The following is a 22675-nucleotide window of genomic DNA, read 5'->3' on the forward strand; positions in this document are numbered from 1 at the left end:
TGCCAAAAGATAGGGGGAGTAAGGGATGTGTGAACGTGCTATCATCTTGTATATAGCTTGTCTTGATTTCAGGGATTGTCATCATCAAAAAGGGGGAGATTATAGACAAAGGATCAAGCTGAATGTTTTGATGATGCCAAAGGATCACATGCTTCTCAAAAAGGATCACATGGTTCTCAAAGCTTTATTCAAGACAAAGAAATTAAAGATATTCAAAATGGATGATCAAGACAGTTTCTAGAGTCTTAGGAAGGGTATATTAAATAGGAAGGGAATTCCTATTTGAAGTAGCAAAAGGTTTGGCCAAGAAATTTAAGTTAAAAAGTCTTTTTCAAGAGATTTACTCTCTGGTAATCGATTACCAGAGGATGTAATCGATTACCAGTGGCCAAAAATGATTTACAACAGCTATTAAAATTTGAATTCAAAATTTGCACTGTGTAATCGATTACACATATATGGTAATCGATTACTAGCAGTTATTGAACGTTTTAATTCAAATTTTAAAGCTTGTAATCGATTACACACATACTGTAATCGATTACCAGAGGAGATTTTCAGAAAATATTTTCAACAGTCATATCTTTTTATTTGGTTCTTGAATGGCCATCAAAGGCATATATATATATATATATGTGACTTGAGACACAAATTTGATAAGAGTTTTTCAGAACAAAAAGGTCTTATCCTCTTAGAAAGCAAAATAATTTTATCCTCTTACAAATTCCTTGGCCAAAACTCTTGTGATTCAATAAGGAATTATTTGAGTGCTCAAATTGTTCAATCTATCTCTTTATAGAGAGATTTCTTCTTCTCTTCTTCTTCATTCTGAAAAGGGATTAAGAGACCGAGGGTCTCTTGTTGTGAAAGGATTCTAAACACAAAGGAAGGATTGTCCTTGTATGTTTAGAACTTGTAAAAGGAATTTACAAGATAGTGGAACTCTCAAGCGGGTTGCTTGGGGACTGGACGTAGGCACAAGGGTGTGGCCAAACCAGTATAAATCTGAGTTTGCACTTTTTCTTCCCTTAAACTCCTTTATTTCTTATTGTTTTATATTCATATTCAAATTGTTCTTTTGAATCATTATTTAAGAAATTCATTATTAAGGGAATTTATAACTTGAATAGAAAGTTAAATAGAATTTTTAATTGGGGAAATAAGTTGTAATATTTTAATTCAACCCCCCCCCTTCTTAAGATATCTGAGGCCACTTGTCTAACAGGGTGCCTATACTTTATAGTGATGTTGTTGATGGCCCTGCAATCTGTACACATTCTCCACGTACCATCCTTTTTAGGCACCAACAACACTGGCACAACACATGGGCTTAGGCTCTCTTGGACCCAGCCCTTCTCCAACAATTCTTTAACCTGAGACTCTATCTCCTTAGTCTCCTGAGGGTTAGTCCTATAGGCTGGCCTATTAGGAAGGCTTGCTCCTGGGACTAAATCTATTTGGTGTTCTATTCCCCTTAAAGGAGGTAGTCCAGGGGGTATCTCTTTGGGAAATATATCACCAAATTCATGTAAGAGTTCTTGGACCTTTGGGGGTAAGGTCTCAAATGTAGGAATTGTGGCAGTGCTAAGGGATGTTTCCCTTGATAGGAGAAGGTAGAAAGATTGTTTAAGAAGGAGTGCTCTTTTAATATCACCTTTTGTTGCAAAATGATTTTCCTTCTTAACAATCTTCTTGGAGGAATCCTTTTCCTCTTTTTCCTTCCCCCCTGACCTTTGAAGACAAGGCCTTACTATCCTTCTTTTTCTTTTGTTTTTCTAATTTTTCTTCCCCATCCCTCTTATCTTTCATAGTTAGTTGATCTTTAACCACTTGTGAAGGTGTTTGAGGATGCAACACAAATTTAGTGCCAAGATGGGTGAGGGTAATCTCATTAGTTAGGCCATTATAAATAATCTTCCTATCAAATTGTCACGATCTTCCTAAAAGAATATGTCCTGCCTCCATGGGAACTATATCACAATTAACTTCATCCTTATATGTCCCAATGGAGAAAAGTACCTTCACTTGTTGGTTAACTATCATTTCCCCTTGCTCATTGAGCCATTGAAGTTTATAAGGTTTTGGATGGGGAATGATAGTGAGGTTCAACTTGAAAACTAATCTTGTGCTACAACAATTGCAACAAGATCCACTATCCACAATGAGAGAACAAGTTTTATCTAAAATTTTGCATCTTGTATGAAAGATGTTCTCTCTTTGGGATTGAGATAGATCACAAGATTGACCTCCAAGGAGCCTTCTAACCATTAAGAGGTCACCTTCTTCATGGGGGTAGACTTCCTCACTAGACTCTTCACCCATTACTTCATCTTCACTTCCACTAGAGGAAGGGCAAGAAGTAGTCTCCTCTTGACTACTATAAATGTCTTGACCCCTCATGATCATGGTTTTCTTTTTGGGGCATTGAGAGGCAATGTGACCTCTCCCAAGACATTTGAAGCATTTAATGTTGCTACTCCATTCTTAGGAACTATTCTTAGGGGTGTATTTCTCTATGGTCTTATCCTTATCTTCCTTGGGTTTGAAGGTGCAGCCCCTAAAATTCCATGGGCTTGGTCTTTCCTTGGATAAGAGTGAGAGCCATAAGATTTTGAAGAAGGCTTTCTTTTAAGTTGTTGCTCCACTCTTATACAAAGTTGGACTAGCTCATCTAGGTCCCTATATGGAAGGAGTTCAACCTTGTCCCTCACTTCCATATTAAGCCCACTAAGGAACCTAGCTATGCTTGTTCTTTCCTCCTCCCTAAGTCCAACTCTTAAAAGGAGTAGTTCCATTTGTTGTCTATATTCTTCAACACTCATACTCCCTTGTCTAAGCCTTTGGAGCTTGTCCATAAGCTCCCTCTCATAATAGGAGGGAATGTGTCTCTTCCTAAAGGCACTCTTAAGATCATTCCAATACTCTACTGGAGGATCCCCATGAATCCTTCGTTCCCTAACAAGGGAAGTCCACCAATAGAGGGCATACCCTTGAAAGCTAAGGGTAGCAAATGGAACTTTTTTTCTCTTCGCTAATATGATGGCAAGTAAAGAGTTGTTCAACCTTCATTTCCCAATCTAAGTAGGCCTCAACATTATCTTTTCCATGGAAATATGGGAGGCTAATGTTAACCTCTTGAGGCCTTCTATCCTTTTCTCTTCTTTGGGAGTGATGTTTAGTATGTGAACTATGACGCCCTCTATAATAGTCGCTAAGTTCTTCACTTAAACTCTTGCAAGAGTCATGACTACTATAGGAGGCATGTTTTTCTCTTTTCATTTCTTTCATTATTTTTCTTCTTTCTTCCTCTCTTATTTTCTCTCTTTCATCTTGACTTATTTCTTCTACTTTTTTTTACCTTTTTCTTTTCTCTCTTATTTTTCTTTCCACAACTTAAGGGATCTCAACTTATCTAATATCTTATTCAAGGGGTCCTTAGGAGTAGAACCCTCACCATTAACACTAGATGAAGAATGAAGACTCATGTTGGTTCCTAAGTTATGCTTCTTTCTTGTTGGGGGTTTGAAAAAAAGGTAAAAGAAACTATGGTTGAAACTAGCTAAAATAAACACTAAAAGAGGTGTGAAAGATAAGGTAAAAACTAATTGGTAAAAGGCAAGCTATCTAGGCGGTTTGACAATGGAGGGTCAAAAGAAATTACCACTAAACATTAACCTTACAATTTTCTTTAATTTATTATTCTAGTATTACACTAATTATATACACATAACATGTTGATCATCGTCGTAGAAAAATTAGAACAAGATAATAATTTATATTAAATAAGTCATTGAATAATATTATTTAAAATATAATTTACGTTAATAAAAAGAGCTTAATTTTTCTAAGGAGTTCACACTCAACACAAAAACACATCAATTTCATAGCAATTTCTCATTGGGACATCAACTGATTCATCAAACATATATAATTCACAGTAATAATTATAAAGATAAAATGAAAATTGCGTAAACACCCAAAAACCCATTTTAATTGATATCTTTAAGGATCTCTACACATGCTTTCGCTAATCCCCAACTGTGAATAACTCATCCCTTACCTCTGAGCGGACTCACGTGTCTTCCGACAACGATAGCGGCATCTCTAGCAGTTCCCTGAGATTCCTCAAGTTTTTCCTCCGACTGCTCCGATAGAATTCTCGAACGTCAGAGAGACAGAGAAGAGATTGAAACCTGCACTTGTACTGTCTTCATGAGATTCCTTTTTCTCCCACCACGAATATTATGGGCAAATTTCCCCAGATGGGGTACATTTACAAAATATTTCCCCAAATGGGGTCGTTTTCAAAAATTTTACGGGGGGGGGTTGTTTTTCACGTAAACTGCATGGGCCTCTGAGCAAACCGCCATTGGCAATGGTGAGTTTGCTGCACTGAGGAACCCGCCATCCCCATTGGTGATTTTGCCATGCATGGGAGAACCGCCAGTCAAACTGGCGAGTTCGTGGCAGGAGAGCACAGCCTACCTTATAGGCTGCGTGTGCAGGCTACGTGCTGCTGTAGGAGAGACAGGCGCAGAGGGAAGAACTCGCCATTGGTGCAGGCGAGTTGCAACTTTGGTGCAGGGAAGAACTCGCCAGTTTGACTGGCGAGTTGAGCTTCAAATTTTTTTTTTTATAAAACGCGAGATATGGGACTCCCGTATGCATGCTTTCTTCTTCTTCTGCTTATCTTCCTCACTGCATTCCTTTCTTCCATTGCATTGTTTCTTCTTCTGTTGGTATTAGGTGTTTTTGTAAGTATTATGTTAAATGAAAATTTTAAAATTTTTTGTGTTGTATATATTAAGTTAAGTTTAATTTATATTTCAGTTTTAATTGAGAAATTTTTTACGTATTGTAGGTGAAGTTTTGAATCTTATTTGCACTGTCCTAACACTACACTATGTATTCTTCATACGTGCTTTGAATTGCTATTCTTAATACGCGCTTCCGGTAAGTTAATTTTTTTTAATGCTGTTTGCCCTATATTTTTCTATTATATATACATGTGTTAAAATAATTTCAGTTCACATATTAATATTATTTAGGTTAGGTTTATGTTAGGTTAGTTTTAGTTGATTTATAAATATAATTTTAAGAATATTAGTTAGGTTAGTTTTAGTTGATTTATAAATATAATTTTGATAATATTAGTTAGGTTAGTTTTAGTTGATTTATAAATATAATTTTAAGAATATTAGTTAGGTTAGTTTTAGTTGATTTATAAATATAATTTTGATGATATTAGTTAGGTTAGTTTTAGTTGATTTATAAATATTATTTTAAGAATATTAGTTAGGTTAGATTTAGTTGATTTATAAATATTATTTTAAGAATATTAATTAGGTTAGTTTTAGTTGATTTATAAATATTATTTTAAGAATATTAGTTAGGTTAGTATACATATGTTAAGTTAGTATTAATTGTGATTTTGGTTAGTTTTTGATAATATTATTTTGTTTCCATTTGTTATAAATTAGTATGGTATTATTTGTTTTATATATGTGTAGATGTTGATTAGTATAGAAATGTTACATTTGTTTGGTTTAGGTGGTAATTTCATATTTTAAGTAGTACCTTAAAATAAGAAAATGATTTGTGTTATATGTGTATTTAATAATTTTAATTGGTATCTAAATATTTGTGTTATACAGTACATTAGTTGTAGTTAATTTGTTAATATGAATTTGTTGAAGTTTTTTAAATTGATATGTTAGTATTATTTGGTTTAGACTTTTTAGATTTCTATGGTATTAAATATGTTATATATACGATATGTTAAGTTTAGTTAGAATGTTAATATTATTTAGTTTAGTTAATTTTTTTATTGGAATATATGATACGTTGTTAATTATATATATTTAAATTTTTGTTTTGATAGTATTTTTTGGATTTATTTGTGTAATATATATAATTTAATTTAAATTTTATTAATTGGAAAAAAAAAATTGGTAATATATTTTAAATTTTGTATGTATTTAAATTTTTAATTTTTTTATTTGTATAGAATTTTAGTTAGTATTTTATGTTTTTTATGTAATATAATTTATAATTTTGTTAGAATATTAATATGATTTAGTTTATTTATTTTTAATTTTTATTGGAATATATGATACATTTTTAATTATATATATATATTGTTTGAATTTTTGTTTCCATAGTATTTTTTGAATTTATTTTAATTTATTTGTGTAATATATGTAATTTAATTTTAATTTTATTAATCCGAAAATAAATTGGTAATTTATTTAAATTTATGTATGTATTTAAATTTTTAATTTTGTTATTTGTATAGTATTTTAGTTAGTATTTTATGTTTTTTATGTAATTTAATTTATAATTTTGTTAGAATGTTAATATTATTCAGTTTAAAGAATTTTAATTTTGTATAGTATTTTGTTGTTCAAATTTATGTATTTTGTTATTTAGTGACATTTTAATTAATTTGTTGTAAGTCAAATTAATTTTTTTTATGTTAAATTTTTGTTGTCAATTTTTTTGATTATATTTTTTTTTACAGTATCGATGGCATCTTCGTCCTCGTCTTCATCAAGTATACAAATTAAGTCTGGTCCGATAGAAGGAGACATTTTATGGATGCAACCCAAATATGTTTCAGAACATGTTTGGAATGGGGAACCAGACAGAAAATTGCATATTCGACAAGCTATCCCTATTTATCAAGGTCAAGAAGAGATACCAGAGGAAATTATTCCTCTGCTTCGACAATTCGGCTTTTACTGGATAATGAAGATGGGCTACCTCAAAATAAATTCGTCATTAATTACTGCCTTAATTGAAAGATGGAGGCCCGAAACCCATACATTTCACATGAGATGCGGAGAGTGTACGATTACTCTTCAAGACGTCTCTGTATTATTAGGTCTGCCTGTTGATGGGGCACCATTAATTGGTCAGACTAATCTCGATTGGGGCGAATTGTGTGAAGAATTGTTGGGCGTCAGACCATAGGAAGGTGAACTACAAGGCAGTGTAGTAAAATTAAGTTGGTTGGCTCAGCATTTCTCAGAAATAAATATCCATGACGGTAACGTAGAACATGTACAAAGATTTACCCGTGCATGGATCCTCAAATTCATAGGAGGTGTTCTATTTGTTGATAAAAGCAGTAGTAAAGTTTCCCTAAGATACCTTCAATTTTTACGGGACTTTGAACAGTGCAGCACGTATGCATGGGGACCTGCCGTGCTTGCTTATCTATATAGAGAGATGTGCAGCGCCACCGATTACAAAATTAAATCAATCGGGGGTATGTGCATCTTAATCCAAATGTGGGCATGGAAACGCTGCACGACTTTGGCTCCAAAGAGGACTCCTCTTGTACTAGAAAATAAACCACTGGGGCACAGGTTAGTTGTTTTTTAAAAAAAAATCATTTGAAATAAACCAATAATGTAACGCGTCGCCACTAATTATTTCATATTTTTTTGTAGGTGTCTGCGACGTGGAAACCAACATATTGACAATGATGATCTAATAGTTTTCCGTCGCAAATTGGATATCATGAAACGACATGAGGTAAGAAGATCATTATGTATTCGTTAAATAATAAATAAAATGTCATGTTTAAGTCAAAATTAACAATTGTCTTATTTTATGCAGTTTCTGTGAAAGCCTTACACAACACCTGTTTTATCGATGTTGCCTCCCATTTGTTTGGTTGGTAGTGTGGCGTGGTGCGCAGTGGTGCCACTCATTTGTTTCCATGTTGTAGAGTGGCACCAACCCGATAGAGTATTGCGACAATTTGGAATGCAACAACCTATTCCGGAGTCTCCTTCGCAACCACAGAATATCCATGGGCTAACGCTGAAAGGCAAACAAGATGAAAATTGGTTCCAGTTGTTGGCCCCAATGATCAGTCAGTGGAATAATCGAGCTGACTTTAGGGTCGACATTTATCCTCGACAGGAGGGCCTATTTAGTTTTAACTCAGATTACATGAGTTTTAAACAATAACATAATATGAACATAAAATACGTACCTACTACACAAGTGGCAATTAAATCTGAATCAAGTTTCTCGTGATCTTGGGTCATGGTCATATTGAGACATGTGTGTGGTCCACCCCATTGAGTGACTTTCCATGAATAAGTTTTTTTAGATAGAATTTCCCTCATGTAGAAAGGGCAAGGACAATCTGCATATTTATTCACACAACAAACCACATACTTGTCCCATTTGCTTTCAACCACTTTGAAACTTTGATGCACCTTCATAACATATTGTTTGACCGCATTCTTGACCGCATCTTTACTATCAAATTCCATGCCAACATATAATTTTTGGCCAACATTAAAACTGGATGGCATCTCCAAACCACAAATGTCCTCCTCATCAGGATGACTCCAATTGATATTATTATAATGCAAAGCATTATTCCAAAATGGATTCTGAATTCCTTGTACACCTTATAGTCCAAAAAAAAATTCAAATCATACTTATTTGGCCTTCAATACAATTGTCGTTAAATAATAAATGTATTGACGTATTTTTTAAGAGGAAATCATACCTTCTGCTGGGTGAACAACTCTTACTGGTGGAATCATGTCGGAGACTTCACTGTCGGTATCTGATATACCGTCAACACTGTCATCTTCGTCTAACGACTCTTCAACGTATGAGTTAGACACAAGATAATCATCATCATCATCATCATCATCTTCGTCAAGATTTAAATTGCTCATAATTGTTGGCGGTTGTGTGTCATCATTAGATAAATAATTTCCACATGATGTAAGGGAATTTGCATAATGAAACATTGAACCATCAGTCACATCTTTTTTCTATGTACAATTCTAAAACTGACATTTCTTGTTGTTGTTTAAAACTTTCCAGCATCGTTTCAACGTCTTCGTCATCGCAAATTTGCAAGGCAATATATTTTTCTGACACAAAATCTACAACTGATAGCAGAAATAATTTCATTATTTTCTAACTTTACCTTGTCTCTAATTTTTTTCTTCAAAGCATTGAAACTAATTCCACGTTTAATCTGAATTGCTTTTTTACTGCCTTCAAATATTACACCATCATTATCTTCATATACCCTTCCATTGGAATACAACACTGTTATAATCGAATTCATCGTGTACCTACAAAAACAATATTTTAATTAATTATTCATAATAAATTCAAAATAGTAAAATGTAGCAAATAAAAAAAATTATAATACAAAATATTTTAGTGCAAACTAAGAAATAAAAAAAAATTACTTAAAAAAATTACTTGAAAGCTGAAAGCTAGTTTAAATTAAAAAATACTTTTAAAAAATTATAATACAAATTATTTTAGTGCAAACTAAGAAATAAAAAAAATTACTTCAAAGCTGAAATCTACTTTTAATTATAAATTACTTAAAAAAAATTATAATACAAATTATTTTACTGGAAACTAAGAAATAAAAATAATTACTTTAAAAAAATATTTGAAAGCTGAAATCTAGTTTTAATTAAAAATTACTTAGAAAAATTATCATACAAATTATTTTACTGCAAACTAAGAACTAAAAAAAATACTTAAAAAAATTACTTGAAAGCTGAAATCTACTTTTAATTAAAAATTACTTAAAAAATTATTATACAAATTATTTTAATGGAAACTAAGAAATAAAAAAAAATACTTGAAAGCTGAAATTTACTTTTAATCAAAAATGACTTAAAAAAATTAGCATACAAATTATTTTACTGGAAACTAAGAAATAAAAAAATTATAGCCTCATTCAAATATTTAAAACTGAACAAGCAAATACAAAACTTTAGTTTATACCGAGATTACTTTAAAAAAAAATTACTTTAAAAAATTACTTATATTTGCTTGTCCCAGTACCTTTATTTTTACCCCAATTGATCTCATTTTGCGAAAGTTTTGTTCGCCCATGGAGGCACCCATCATTTTCTAAAACTTTCATACTTATTACACTCCTATCAAATGCTTCACCTTACCACTTTCATCTCATTTCAGCTGAAATCAATTTCAAGTTTAATTCATCGCCTTAAATCAAGCACACACTAAAAGGTTCTCTTACAATCATCTATAATTAGAGTGTTAAGGAGCTTCTTTATCACATGATCAATAGAGAAAAATATAATGGATAAAAAATGAAAGATAATCCTCTTAAAAAAGAACATTTTTCAATAACAATAAGACATATTTATAGGAATGCATTCTTGGAATCTTGTTGATCTCCTGTTAAAATATAACCTAGTTTTCTATGTACAATATAATTAATTATTCATAATAAAAAAAATTACTTTCGCAAAATTATAACACAAATTATAGCCTCATTCAAATATTTAAAACTGAACAAGCAAATACAAAACTTTATGCGGAATTCCTAGACACTCACAATTTTAAAAACTGAAATCTCAGTACACAGCAACGTTAAGATGAATTTCACGTATATAAAGCCCTTAAATCTGAGTACAGCAACGTTGAAGAAGCAAATAAGCGGAATTCCTAAACAATCAAAATTTTAAAAACTGAAATTTGAGCACGCAGCAACGTTGAGATAAAAACTGAAATTGCAACGTTGAGATTTATATAGCCCTTAAATCGCCACCAGCACTGGCTAATTCTTCTTCCCTAACTTGCTGGTGGGAGTTGCAACTTGCCCTCAAGTTGCCAATGGCAGTTGCAACTCCCCTACCTGAAAAACGTGTCTGCTTTTTTTACTTTCATATGAAAAAGCTGGAACCTCCCTCTGAAAAAGCAAGCTAATCCTACAAAAGCAAAACCGCCAGTTTGATTGGCGGTTTGCTTACCTGTGCTCAGACTCGCCAGAAGGGCTGGCGACTTGCAGGTGGTATGAACTCGCCATCACCACTGGCGTTTTCCTTGCCACGTGGGAGATGGCCAGCAAACTCGCCATTGCCAATGGCGGTTTGCTATGTTTCCCATGCAGTTTACGTAGAAAACAACCCCCCATGTAAAATATTTCAAAAGGACCCCATTTGGGGAAATATTTTGTAAAAGTGCCCCATCTGGGGAAATTTGCCAATATTATGTCACAAATCCCAACGGTGAGAGTGTGCAAAATTGAATTTCAAACAACATATCCAAATTTCATGAAAATCTAATGGTTACCGAAACCGGGATCGTAGTTTTACTGAGATAGTTTTGGGTTTCTGCGGGAAAATAAAAAGCTACAATGCGAAGGGTTTTCCTCTAAGCTCAGATATTATTTTGCAATTCTCAACGGTGAGAATGCTTGAAATTTGGTTGCGAACATGGTACTCAAATTTCACGATGATCCAACGGTTAATGAGTCTGAGATCATCGTTTTTCTGAGACAACTTTTGTGGGCTGCGGGAAAAAGAAAGTGTTTTGAGAGGAGAAGGGGAAAAACGAAAATGAGAGGCAGAGGAGGCCGAGGAGTCACTCTGAAAAACCTAGCATGTTGCTATTTATAGCTAGGGGCATTTACAACCTATTATTTACTCTATTTATTTATTTTTAATATTTTTACTAAAAAAAATTTAAATTTATTTATGAAAAAAATGGGATGTTACAATTCCACCCCCCTTAAAAGAAGTTTCGTCCCCGAAACTTTACTGAAAGATCGAGAAAAAGATATTACTCATATAGTTCTCAATATCAAGTTGTGTGCTCTGTTGAAACACTTATCTGTGACTTCAATCATAAGAGTCTTCTACACTTGACGATAAATCTAGTGATCCTCGTTCCCTCAATGATAGTTTTTCATGAGTTAAGTTGTGTCGCAAGAGTAACATCTCAATGATAATAGAATGTGAATTACATACTATTTGGAGTAGAATAATATCATAGGAGACACTAATGACAATTTGAAATGAACAACAAACACTAAGAGACGCGACTAATCACATGGTCGACTCTTTTTCAGGCATGGTACGGTTCAAGAAATTGTAACAATTCCACTCTAAGGTTTGTTACCTGATACTTACTGGGTGCTAATTAGATAAGCAATACAGATTACTCCTCACTTTTGTAAGTTTGTTCACCTTGAGGTAATCTTCACACATTTATACTCATGTCACCCTATAACTTGGCACTTGAAGTTGAGGTTTCAACTGTTGTTTACGATGTCTAACTCTATAACTAGGACACCGGCTATATCAACGGTTTCCTACTCAAGCTCTAACTACTAAGCTAGTTCTAACGATTGAAACTAAACTCACAACAAGATTCTTGAGAATTTTACCCATCTCTTTTATCTCGGATTCAACTCCAAAGGTCCCCACAATGTATCAAACTAACGGTAATATCTCTCAAAACATTATGGTGAACACCATTGTTACCTACTCTAAATCACACATAGGATAAATCTTTTCATAAGTCTTAAGTTGTCAAGAAAACATCGATCACTATTTGTCCTCCTACAAGCACTCCTCTAAACTTAAAAATTATTTCAAATATTTTATTACTCCAATAAGGACCTACGCGGCTAAGATAACACTCAATGGTTTACAGTGGTCGAATTCTCTATGAACTTATGGCTTACTCCTTACAAGGATCTCACTCAAAAACTTAAACTTACTTGAGTCATCTCTAACAAGCATTAAGGTTAATCTAATGAGTCCTAAAATAACCTTTTTGTTCGGATACTAGTTAAGGGCATTTCATCTTAATCTTAGGTTTTTGTTCATCTCAAAACAACTTCTGCCCAATAAGAATTTAAAGTTACCTCTCACATAGACGTGGCATACTCTAAGGGTTATCCTCATCTAACTAAAATGCATGACAAAACTCTTAGAACGAAACATGATTCCCAAGGGTCTATAACAACTTTATGATACACCTCATAATTCAACTTAATTGGAAACAAACTAAACACTAATCATTGAAACCACAACACTTAGGGTGGGAGATCCTGTCACGCATTCCACGAACACATAGTGGTCATGACCAGGTACACATAGAGGCCACAATAGGTACTAAGGTATTCTTTGAAGCATCCACAAACTTTTTCCAGATTAAGGTAAAAAGAACTAATATTTATTCTACTAATCATACAACTATCATCGATAATCCTTTAGGTTACATACCATACAAAAGAACACTCACTCTTGAATCCTTCCATGCTTAACAATTAACGCCTTACTAACTACCTTACACTTTTCTTAAGGTTTCACATTAAACCTCTTAACTATACTTCATAACTTTTCCAACTACACTATATTCTCAAACAACTTTATACTAGATATTTCCCATGAACTACGGTTACAAGTTTCTATGGGTATTACACTTATAAGATTCTCAATCTTGCACTTAGGTGGTAACTAAGCATATCCTCAAGGAACACAAGTATATGACTTACTAAGTTTGACTTTCATCTATGGGTAACAAGGATAATGCATACTCAAGTGTATCCCCTCGAAACATCTTAACGTGATTAACAAGGGCGAAGTCTCTCTCTATTCGTAACAGAAGTAACACATGACAACAAATCGAGCAGTTTAACAAGACATGATTGGAAGATGAGCAACTAGTAACAAGATGAACACTCGATTGATTAGGAGATAATAATTTGAAATCAAGAATGATCACTCATCCAGAATCAACAACAGATATTCCAAATGAATTCTAGAAACGAAAACATAATCACAGTGTACGCACATATGGAAACATCAACTATCGTTTGATTGTGACAGAAACATCAATAATCCAATTGTTTGATGTAGGCTCATAACACAAACAATGAATTATACTCAAGTCTGCAAGTGAAATCGAATTACTTAACTTAAGTATGCAACACAAAGAATAGTTTGCACTAGAATAAGAAGGTGCAGTCAAAAGAGTATTCTATATGAAATATATCTCGATACGAGTCCTCAAACTATAAAGTATCAACATTGCTAAGAACAAGAAATCACGAACAACCATACTATCTATGCAATTAAGGCAAAACACCATACTACAAGCATACCTAGAATTATAAGATTCTTATAATAAGTATACAACATACATATAAGAAGTAAGAATTAAATAGTTAATAAGGATGTATTAAGGAATCACAACTTCAACTACTACATTCACGACTACACACAAAATAAAGGGAGTTAAGTAGTCATGCGTTTACACATCAAGATAGAAATAAGTTTATTAACATACACGCAGGAAGATAAGGGCTCATTAAGGCATTATCCATCAGCATCAAGGCTTCTTGCATCACATAACGGCTTGCCATAATGTCGAACCGCACTTCATAAATTATAGAGATGGCCAGTCTCATAACTCATGACTCAACAGTAGATTTATGGTATAGCAAACATTAAGGATGCAAGGCACATACAAGTATTTTTATTAAGTCTCATTTGATCATGCAAAGGAAAATAAAATTAATAATTCAAGCATGTTCATCAAAACTAGTCATAAGTAACCACACAGAGTGCACAACAGAATATGATAAGCACATAACACACTGGCCGAAAGGTTTGACCTGCTCTAATACCACTAAATGTGACACCCTCTACCCCTCACATATATACTAACAAAGGAATAAAAATTTAAATATTAATTAAAAGTATCTTTTTTTTAAACATTTTTAAATACAAGCCTTTCAAAGGGATAAAAGGTTTACAATCACTTTCTTCTACATTATATTCAAACTTGTCCAAATAAATAATAAAGTCATCGGCTCAAACAAGGCTGTCTGAGACTTCATACAATTAATATAAAATCCTATACCCCAATGTCACATCCTATCAGAGCATTGGGTCTCGACGTCCTTCAGCAAAATATCCCTTAAAGCAGTTCACCTAGTTATCTGCTCCCCAAACACAGAGTTCAAGATCATCACAGGATCCAAACACACACAACAAACCGGGAGTGAGTTATCACATTCCTAACTAATAGAGAAATAAGACAACTAGATATACATATCATATAAACCAAATAAAACTTACTTACACGTAATTCACGTAATTCCACCACTTTGTCATCCAAAGTTCACTTTTCAATCATCAATCACATTACACAAGAATCACACGCTCTGATCAAGACATAATAACACCTCAATTTCATAATCAACAATTAGCAAGCGCATGAGACAGTTATGCTAAGACTCAAGCCTATATGCAATGTGGTACCATGTCAGTGAAAAACCACCCTGGGGCGCTTAGGAGTACATAACAAGACACACCACACAATGGGTTTGTCAGGTCACTCTCACTAAGTAAGATCATAGGGAGACCAGTCAGGGTCATGATGTTTTGCGAGAATGCTCCAACCATATGGGATCAGCATAGGCTTAAAGGAGCACTCAAACCCGGTGACCCCCAAGGCCTACACTCCGAAGAGTCCGTCAGGGCCTCTCCCTCCTGATTCAGGTCCAACCCTTAAAATCATTTTAGCACACAGACACTGCTCGTGAATTATACAATACTCACGATCTCACACTCGTGTTTTAAACACGTACAACATATTGCGCTACAATTTAACACTGGTTCCTAAATAGGAAACCTACACTTTCTCTTTAACATTGGTTCCTAAATAGGAGACCTATACTTTCTCTTTAACACTACGCATTTACACTTTTCTCAAGATAACACTGGTCGGGTTATTGTACAATTCACAGCTTACAACACAAATAATGTCACATCAAGAGTTAATCACACACTTATTTACAACCAAAACTCATTCACAATTTCACATCTCATAATGTCACAATCCACCATCACATGTTTTCAAGTATCTCACAATTCAACACCTGTTATACTTTACACTTTTACTCAATCTCAATAACAATATTATAATCTCAATGCAACATATTATTCCACAATTCATCACATATTTCATTTATAAGCACTGCTCATGAATTATACAATATCCCTGACCTCACACTCGTGTTTCAAACACGTTTAACACATTGCACTACAATTTAATACTGGTTCCTGAATAGAAAACCTACATTTTCTCTTAAACACTGCGTATCAACGCTTTTCTCAAGATAACACTGGTCCGGTTATTGTATAATTCATAACTCACAATATAATTATTGTCACATCAAGTGTCAAACACACACACTTATTCACAATCAAATATCATGCCCACAATTTAACATCTCATAATATCACATCAATCATCTCATTTTTACATGTATCTCGCAAATTGACAGATTCAACTTTGTACAACTCAATCTTCACTATAATATTATAATACCATTATAATAACTTATTACACCTTATAACTCATACACATCACACAATAATAATATTTGCATGATACAAAACATATATATGTATATGTATATAGTAAATTAAACTACATTGTTTTTAATCAAAGGATTTCTATAACAATTAATTTAATATTACATCAAAAGAAATTACCACTAAACATTAACCTTACAATTTTCTTTAATTTATTATTCTAGTATTACAATAATTATATACACATAACATGTTGATCATCGTCGTAGAAAAATTAGAACAAGATAATAATTTATATTAAATAAGTCATTGAATAATATTATTTAAAATATAATTTACGTTAATAAAAAGAGCTTAATTTTTCTAAGGGGTTCACACTCAACACAAAAACACATCAATTTCTCATTGGGACATCAACTGATTCATCAAACATATATAATTCACAGTAATAATTATAAGGATAAAATGAAAATTGCGTAAACACCCAAAAACCCATTTTAATTGATATCTCTAAGGATCCCTACACATGTTCTCACTAATCCCCAACTGTGAATAACTCATCCCTTACCTCTGAGTGGACTGACGTGTCTTTCGACAACGATAGCGGCATCTCTAGCGGTGCCTTGAGATTCCTCAAGTTTTTCCTCCGACTGCTCCGATAGAATTCTCGAACGTCAGAGAGACGGAGAAGAGATTGAAACCTCCACTTGTACTGTCTTCATGCGATTCCTTTTTCTTCCACCACAAATATTATCTTGCAATTCCCAACGGTGTGAGTGTGCGAAATTGAATTTCGAACAACATATCAAAATTTCATGAAAATCCAACGGTTAAAGAAACTGGGATCGTACTTTTACCGAGATAATTTTGGGTTTCTGCGGGAAAATAAAAAGCTACAATGCGAAGGATTTTCCTATAAGCTCAGATATTATTTTGTAACTCTCAACGGTGAGAATGCTTGAAATTGGGTTGCGAACGTTGTACTCAAATTCCACGACGATCCAACGGTTAATGAGGCCGAGATCATTGTTTTTCTGAGACAGGTTTTGTGGGCTACGGGAAAAAGAAAGGGTTTTGAGAGGAGAAGGGGAAAAACGAAAATGAGAGGCAGAGGAGACTGAGGAGTGAGTCTGAAAAACCTAGCATGTTGCTATTTATAGCTAGGGGTATTTACGACCTATTATTTACTCTATTTATTTATTTTTATTATTTTTACTAAAAAACTTTTTAAATTTATTTATGGAAAAAATGGGATGTTACATAAGGTGGTTGGTCCCTTGCTTCTTTACTCAAATTCTTCAAGATATGGCACCAATACTCCTTTCCAATTCCCTATATGGCAACTCACAAGCAAGGAAACAAAGAGACAAACAATAACCAAAGACAAAAAAAAATGAAATGAAAGCTAAACTAATAGAGTTTTAACAAGACAAATTTCCAAGGATTATTCAACAATTAAAACAATGAAAAGCACACAAAAAAGCAAGCTAGGAATCAAAGAGAAACCAAGAATGGCTCTAGAGTAGAGTAGAAAAACTATAAAAAAAAAAAAAAACTCAAGAAACCTCTAGTTTTGGCACTTGTATTCACAATAATTTTCAATTGAAATTTCAGAACTAGGATTGGTATAAAATAGGCACCAATTATAGAGCAAATTTTGAGGCAAAACAACAAGCACACTTTTCTTTCACTTTTTTTTTTCCTGGACACTGATTTTTCTACCAACTTGTGTGATTTTTCTTATTTTTTCCTTTAATCCAAATCGCTTGGTTCTTTTTTTTATAATTTTGGTCCAGATGTCTAGAAAATTCAGTAAAACTTTCAGCTCAAAAAACGTAGTAACCAATTCCCAGTAATTTATACAAGTTCGTATGTTCAAGCTTCCAGCACCAGCGATTTCAACCTAGAAATCAAGAGTAGTGTTTATGTTGCTTAAGGTTTGGATAGTTACAATTTGTGTTTGCTTATGCTCAATTATCTTGAATAACACAATTCAAGAGAGCTTAAGACTTATTTTGATTCACAAATCCAGCCACAACTCAGCACCACAACTCAACTTCATCATAGGCATCATGTAGGAAACTTAGAAAACAAAAAAAAAGTTCAAGAACAAGACTACTTCTAGGAATTGATTTAGAACATGTTATGAACTAAATAACATCCATGAATTAGACTCAAAATTCAAAAGATAGGCTAAGAATGACAAGAATACATGAACAAATGTATCTAGAATTCAATCAACAAAATAAAAATTCAACACAAACTTAGAACATAATGTGACAATTACTATGACTAAACATGACTCTATGACAACATGGATTAAGTGATTTACACTTAGATTTTTGTGTTTTTTTTCTAATCAATATTTTGGAAGAAAATTTAGATCTAAAGGTTCAGCACAAGAATATTATGAATGAAAAATGATAGAACCTAAAATCAGCACAAAAAACATGATTCAAGAGTAGATCTACAAAATTTGAACCATAGAAATGCAAGAACAAGTGTAGATCTAAGATTTAATCGGTTTATTTTTTTGAATCTACTCTAAACAGCACCAAACCACAAGACAATGGAGGATATACAAGGAGAATAAGATTGAGAACAAGGAATTAAAGAGAATTCACCGAACAAAAAGATAGAGGAAGCAAAAGAACATCACCTAGATGAAGATGCTCTTGATACCACAAGATGTAAGCTCCATTGGAGCGTGTAGGCCTAGGATCTTCTTCATCAATGGATTTCTTTGCTTCTTGGAATATGAATGGCAGCAGAATGAAGAAAGGAAGAGAGAGAGGAGACGCCACTTCAAGGAGAAGATAAGTCTAGAAGAAACTCACCACCATAGGAGGCCATGGATAAGAGCTTGGAGGAAGAAAGAGATGAATGAAGGGAGAGGAAGAGAAGAGCACGAAATTTTGTGCTCTAAATGAGCTTTGAAATCTGAAGTTTAATATTCAAATGATCAAAGTTGAAAAATGCACATACATGACCTCTATTTATAGCCTAAGTGTCACACAAAATTGGAGAGAAATTTGAATTTCAATTCAAATTTCACTTGAATTTGAAATTGAATTTGTGGAGCCAAACTTTCGAGCCAAAATTTCACTAATTATGATTAGTGAATTTTAGTTATGGTTAAACCCACTAATCCAAGATCAATTCCAAGATTCTCCACTAAGTGTGCTTAGGTGTCATGAGGCGTGTAAAGCATGAAGGACATGCATAAAGTGTGACTATATGATGTGGGAATGGGGTGTAGTAAGCAAATGCTCACCTCCCCCTCTAAAATTTAATTGGATTGGGCTTCTACCAATTCAATTAAATTTATTTCCAACCACACACATCAAATATTCACTTAGTGCATGTGAAATTACAAAACTACCCCTAATACAAAAACTAGTCTAGGTGCCCTAAAATACAATGGCTAAAAAATCCTATATTTCTAGGGTACCCTACCTACAATATGGAGCCCTAAATACAAGGATCAAATATAATTACATTCTAGTATAATATGTACAAAGAGAATTGGACCTAAACTTGGCCCATGAGCTCAGAAATCTACCCTGAGGTTCATGAGAACCCTAGGGCCTTCTTTAGCAGCTCTAGCCCAATCCTCTTGGAGCCTCTTGCTCATGGCTCTAGTGACTGGTCCCTTCCTTGGGAGGATTGCATCAGCTGCAACTTGACAAGTTCTTCAATGGGCTTTGGGCCTTTGTCAACAGTGTCGTCACACAAATCTACATCAAATATGTTGTCCAAGCTTGCTTGGTAGATAGTCAAGGCTTGGACACCTACTGTGGGTTGGGGCCTGGTAGGCTCCCTAATGGGGGGATACGGTGTCGTCACACAAATCTACATCAAATATGTTGTCGCCTTCAAGCTTTCAGCATAGCATTGTTGTTCCTACTTTTAATCTTCCTTGACAACCATGATATCTCCCATCAAGGTGGGGACTTTCATCTTGAGATGTATGGAGATGATGACTCCTAGCTCGTTTGGTGTTTTCCTGCCAATCAAAGCAAAGTAGGAGGTATTTGCACCAACAATTAAATACCTAATTGTGAAGCTCCTTGAGAGATGGCCTTGATCGAAGGTTGTCATTAGGTCAACGTAGCCTTTGGTCTCTACTCTTTCTTCGACAAAGCTGAGGAGTGATCCAGAGTGTGGCTGGATTGTATCAGGTGAGACTTCAAGCCTTTGAAATGTTTTCCAGTACAGTATGTCTATGGAGTTGGCCTGGTCAATGAGGACCCTGGACACCATGAAGTTGGCGAATACGATTAAGACAACCTTGGGGTCGTCCTGGTTGATAGGGTTGATACCCTTGAAGTCTCTATTGAGGAAAGTGATAAGAGGGAGACTTTGTGGTGATGGTGTATCGACACAATTGATGTTGATGTCCCAGATGGCATAGAGGTGACACTTGTGGGACTGATTGGACTGTACTCCATAGGAAAATTCTCCCACAATGATGTTGATTACACCTCCAATTTGTTGGCAAGCTCATTTTCCTATTCTTGCAGAGGTTGTCGCTCGCATCTTTGCTGGTGATGCCTTTGCCTCCCTCGATCTTCTTCTTTGTCCCTTCTTTTTTCGGCATCGTGGTTTCTGTGCTGATCCTCTTGGTGTCCTCCGAGTCTCGCTCCTATTGAATGATTGTCCAGCCTCTTGGTGTCCTCCGAGTCTCGTTTCTGAACCTTGACATCTCCATTTTGATGTAGCCTTTGGCTCGTTCGTGTAACTTGTTCATACTACTAGGGTTTTTTTTTTGAACAAATTGTTCGTAAACTTACTAGGCTATAGGGCAAAGAGCATGGAATGTAGTGCTACCTCTGAGTCGAGATTTTGGATTTGGATAGAAATTCATCCAAACCTGCCCATGAACTTTCAGGGAGATTCATCATCTGCTTATTGCAAACTGGTTAAAGTGACAGAGGTCATGTGGTGTGACCGATTGATCATGAACTAAGAACTTAAGTATTCGACAAGAGCGTCAAAGCTGTCGATGGACCTTGGAGGGAGTCCTTTGTACCAGGTTAAAGTCGCCCCTTTAAGGGACATTTGGAAGAGACGACACATGATTGGGTCATCGTTGGTGTATAGATTCGCCTGGGTAAGGAATACATCCAGATGTTCATCTGGATTAGCGGTTCAATCGTACCGTTCTAGGTTGAGTGGTTTCCAACCTAGGGGTATGTTAGCTTCTATGATGTGGTCGACAAAAGGGTGTCAACAAGTAGTTTTCCCTTCAGGACGGTGTATGTGGGAAAGACTAGGATCGTCTTGGGTGTTGACGGTGTGTCAGGGGTGTGATTCCGCTTAAGTTCGCTCATGTATTGTGTGGGCAAAGTGCTTGTCGCCATGAGGGCGTCGCACACAAGCCTCTAGCTGGTCATGGTCAGCCTTTAGCTTTCTGAGCTCCTCCTCATGATGTCACTCCATCTCCGCAATGTGAGACCAGACTACAAGATAAATTTTACCGCGGCCCCACGGTGGGCACCAATTGCACTTACCAAAATCTGGAGCTATCCCACGTTAGGATGGACATGGCCGAGATAGGTTCCATGATCTCGCACGTCGGACTGAGAGTATCCTTTGTTAAGAGGACAAGAGTGGGGACATGAAAAACAAAGGACTCTGACGTTCAAGTAAATATGTGAGTTAGGTGAGAATGAGTGAGTATGAAAAGGGTGAAATAGAATTTGGTACCTATAGAGTGGAGTGGAAGCCGCGGGTCCTTGTTTGTAGGGGTTGTTACGGTGGTGTAATAACCCTTGTAGATAATGATTGGCTTGTTGATAATTGTAACTTATAGATAATGTGTAGCTTATAGATAATTGAATACTTGCCACAAGATAAGGATGTTACAACATATTCAAATAATGAAGTGGTTAGAGATAAGTTGTCGGTTTAGGAGCACGACTGCTAAGGGTGAGACGTCCATGCTCTTGTCTCAGGGCTAACATGGAGTGCTAATGTGTGTATCGGAGTGCCACGTAGCTTGCCACATGTATTTTGTAGACCCTGCACAGTACACAAAGGTAATGTTTTGTCTTCATAGGATTATGAAAAATGGTTGTGTTCTGAGCTATCAAAAATGAAGTAAAAATAATTAGATGCTTCATGTTGCACAAACATTGACTTTGGCAAGAAGAGTAAAAAAAATCCTTCAAACATAGAATCTCCCGAATTGCCTTCTCGTATCCTAAATTGTTAGTGATGTATTCAATATACTGATTGTACCAATCAGCCCTAGGCCCTATTTAGATAAACTTATCCTTAAGCATTTATAGGAGAAGAAAATAACAAGATAAAATGAATTGAACTTTTCCATAAGATAAACTCAACTTATGCACTTAAGTTTTATAAAAGCTCTGCTCATCTAATTTCTCCCAAAGCTACCATGAATAAGTTGATTTTAGCTTATGGGAGAAACTCTAATTGAAACTGAGAATTAGGGGCAGATGGAAAGTTGTGACAATTATGTGTACAAATAACTGCTTAGAAATCAGTTCTCTATTAAACGC

This window comes from Glycine max, chromosome 15, assembly GCF_000004515.6.
Source record: "Glycine max cultivar Williams 82 chromosome 15, Glycine_max_v4.0, whole genome shotgun sequence".
Taxonomy (NCBI): domain Eukaryota; kingdom Viridiplantae; phylum Streptophyta; class Magnoliopsida; order Fabales; family Fabaceae; genus Glycine; species Glycine max.